The sequence below is a fragment of the Triticum urartu genome, chromosome 4A, assembly GCF_056163025.1.
Source record: "Triticum urartu cultivar PI428250 chromosome 4A, HENAU_Tu73, whole genome shotgun sequence".
In the NCBI taxonomy this organism is placed as follows: domain Eukaryota; kingdom Viridiplantae; phylum Streptophyta; class Magnoliopsida; order Poales; family Poaceae; genus Triticum; species Triticum urartu.
Window position 1 is genome coordinate 29,997,752 of NC_141876.1, and position 4,184 is coordinate 30,001,935.

The following is a 4,184-nucleotide window of genomic DNA, read 5'->3' on the forward strand; positions in this document are numbered from 1 at the left end:
AGGAACACAAAATTAAGGAACATAACACCGGTATGACGGAAACTAGGGCGGCAAGAGTGGAACAAAACACCAGGCATAAGGCCGAGCCTTCCACCCTTTACCAAGTATATAGATGCATTAATTAAATAAGAGATATTGTGATATCCCAAACATATGCATGTTCCAATATGGAACAAACTTCAACTTCACCTGCAACTAACAACGCTATAAGAGGGGCTGAGCAAAAGTGGTAACTTAGCCAAACAATGGTTTGCTAGGAAGGTGGGTTAGAGGCTTGACATGGCAATATGGGAGGCATGCCATAGCAAGTGGTAGGTATCGCGACATAGCAATAGAGCGAGCAACTAGCAAGCAAAGATAGAAGTGATTTCGAGGGTATGGTCATCTTGCCCGAGATCCCGCAAGGAAGAAGAATGGGTCCATGAAGAAGACAAACGGACGTAGTCGAACGGATCCTCACAAACGCGATGTTATCGGACTAACCCGAAGAAGCAACACCGGAAAGAAGCAAACAACATAGTAAACAACCATCGCATAAACATGACATGATGCACAACCAAGTATGATGCATGTCCGGTTTAAAGAGGCATGGCATGGCAAAGTGCACAAGCAATCCTACAAATTAAGTGGAGCTCAATATGCAACGAGTTGCATATTGACGAAACACCACGTGACTTATTTAGTTCTCTCCCGTTTATGTACTCAACAATATTAAATGTTCATTAGCATGGCAAGAGGTGAAGCATAACAAAACTACCTATCTAGGCAAGTTTAAATGAGGCCGGAACAACAAGCAGCAAGTCCGGAAACTCCTCATGTGCATATTTTAGGTTTGGAACTGTTCTGCCCTAAACCATATTTTAGAGTTGTTAAACATGCAAAGCAAGTACACCATGTTAAACTAGGCATTAAGCAAAATAAACATAAACATCATTTTAAACATTATAAACATGGATAAAAGTGGCATATTATTAATCTACACATAATTCTAAGCATTTTTCATATATGAATTATTTTAATCCGATGCACAGTTTGTGACATATGATATGCATGAAGTTTAGGGACTATACTGCAAAACTGTCAAACTCCTGGAAAATAGCTAAAACGCAGAACTAAAAAAACATGACACGGGCTGCAACTGTTGCATCGCTGGGCTGAACATGAGGGGTTGTGGGGAGCTCACCCATGGGCCAAGCCCAGTGATACATCTCCGTCGTATCTACTTTTCCAAACACTTTTGCCCTTGTTTTCGACTCTAACTTGTATGATTTGAATGGAACTAACCCGGACTAACGCTGTTTTCACCAGAATTGCCATGATGTTGTTTTATGTGCAGAAAACAAAAGTTCTCAGAATGACCTGAAACTCCATGGAATATCTTACAATAAATAATAAAAAATCCTCGCCAAAGATGAAGACCAGGGGGCCCACACCCTGTCCACGAGGGTGGGGGTGCCCCCCTAGGGCGCGCCCCCTACCTTGTGGGCCCCCTGGAGACCTCCCGACTCCAACTCTATATATCTGCTTTCGGGGAGAAAAACAGGAGAGAAGATTTCATCACGTTTTACGATACGGAGCCGCCGCCAAGCCCTAAAACCTCTCGGGAGGGCTGATCTGGAGTCCGTTCGGGGCTCCGGAGAGGGGGATTCGTCGCCGTCGTCGTCATCAACCATCCCCCATCACCAATTTCATGATGCTCACCGCCGTGCGTGAGAAATTCCATCATAGGCTTGCTGGACGGTGATGGGTTGGATGAGATTTACCATGTAATCGAGTTAGTTTTGTTAGGGTTTGATCCCTAGTATCCACTATGTTCTGAGATTGATGTTGCTATGACTTTGCTATGCTTAATGCTTGTCACTAGGGCCCGAGTGCCATGATTTTAGATCTGAACCTATTATGTTTTCATCAATATATGAGAGTTCTTGATCCTATCTTGCAAGTCTATAGTCACCTATTATGTGTTATGATCCGTTAACCCCGAAGTGACAATAATCGGGATACTCACCGGTGATGACCGTAGTTTGAGGAGTTCATGTATTCACTATGTGCTAATACTTTGTTCCGGTTCTCTATTAAAAGGAGGCCTTAATATCCCTTAGTTTCCATTAGGACCCCGCTGCCACGGGAGGGTAGGACAAAAGATGTCATGCAAGTTCTTTTCCATAAGCACGTATGACTATATTCGGAATACATGCCTACATTACATTGATGAATTGGAGCTAGTTCTGTGTCACCCTATGTTATGACTATTACATGATGAACCACATCCGGCATAATTATCCATCACTGATCCGATGCCTACGAGCTTTGCATATACTGGTTTACGCTTATTTACTTTCCCGTTGCTATTGTTACAATCACTACATAATACCAAAAATATTACTTTGCTTTCATTACTCTTTTGTTACCGTTACCACCACTATCGTATTACTTTGCTACTAAACACTCTGCTGCAAATACTAAGTTTCCAGGTGTGGTTGAATTAACAACTCACCTGCTAATACTTGAGAATATTCTTTGGCTTCCCTTGTGTCGAATCAATAAATTTGGGTTGAATACTCTACCCTCGAAAGCTGTTGCGATCCCCTATACTTGTGGGTTATCACCCAGCTAGAGAGGAGGAGGCCCAAACGGCGCAGATCTGGGCGTCGTGCATGCTTGCGGCCCAGGAGGATGGAGAGGAGGCCGGCCCATGCGCAACCGACGACGCAGAGGTGACGTCCACCGCGTGTCCGACCATGGCAGGAAAACAGGACGGCGGCGGATGGCTCTCCGGCAACGGTGATAACCCACAAGTATAGGGGATCGCAACAGATTTCGAGGGTAGAGTATTCAACCCAAATTTATTGATTCGACAGAAGGGGAGCCAAAGAATATTCTCAAGTATTAGCAGCTGAGTTGTCAATTCAACCACACCTGGAAACTTAGTATCTACAGCAAAGTGTTTAGTAGCAAAGTAATATGATAGTGGCGGTAGAGGCAACAAAAGTAAAGACAACAAAAGTAATGTTTTTGGTATTTTGTAGTGATTGTAACAGTAAAAGCGGGAAAGTAAATAAGCATAAACCAGTATATGGAAAACTCGTAGGCACCGGATCAGTGATGGATAATTATGCCGGATGCTGTTCATCATGTAACAGTCATAACATAGGGTGACACAGAACTAGCTCCAATTCGTCAATGTAATGTAGGCATGTATTCCGTATATAGTCATACGTGCTTATGGAAAAGAACTTGCATGCCATATTTTGTCCTACCCTCCCGTGGCAGCGGGGTCCTATTGGAAATTAAGGGATATTAAGGCCTCCTTTTAATAGAGAACCAGAACAAAGCATTAGCACATAGTGAATACATAAACTCCTCAAACTATGGTCATCACCGGGAGTGGTCCCGATTATTGTCACTTCGGGGTTGCCGGATCATAACACATAGTAGGTGACTATAGACTTGCAAGATAGGATCTAGAACTCTCATATATTGATGAAAACATAATAGGTTCAGATCTGAAATCATGGCACTCGGGCCCTAGTGACAAGCATTAAGCATAGCAAAGTCATAGCAACATCAATCTCAGAACATAATGGATACTAGGGATCAAACCGTAACAAAACTAACTCGATTACATGATAAATCTCATCCAACCCATCACCGTCCAGCAAGCCTACGATGCAATTACTCACGCACGGCGGTGAGCATCATGAAATTGGTGATGGAGGATGGTTGATGATGACGACGGCGACGAATCCCCCTCTCCGGAGCCCCGAACGGACTCCAGATCAGCCCTCCCGAGAGGTTTTAGGGCTTGGTGGCGGATCCATATCGTAAAACGCGATGATTTCTTCTCTCTGATTTTTTTCTCTCCGAAAGCAAATATATAGAGTTGGAGTGGGCGTCGGAGGGTTAACAGGGGGCCCACGAGGTAGGGGGCGCGCCCTAGGGGGGGGCGCCCCCCACCCTCGTGGAAAGGGTGTGGGCCCCTTGGTTTTCATTTTTGGCGAGGATTTTTTATTGTTTTTTCTAAGACCTCCCGTGAAGTTTCAGGTCATTCCGAGAATATTTGTTTTCTGCACATAAAACAACACCATGGTAATTCTGCTAAAAATAGCGTCAGTCCGGGTTAGTTCCATTCAAATCATATAAGATAGAGTCCAAAACAAAGGCAAAAGTGTTTGGAAAAGTAG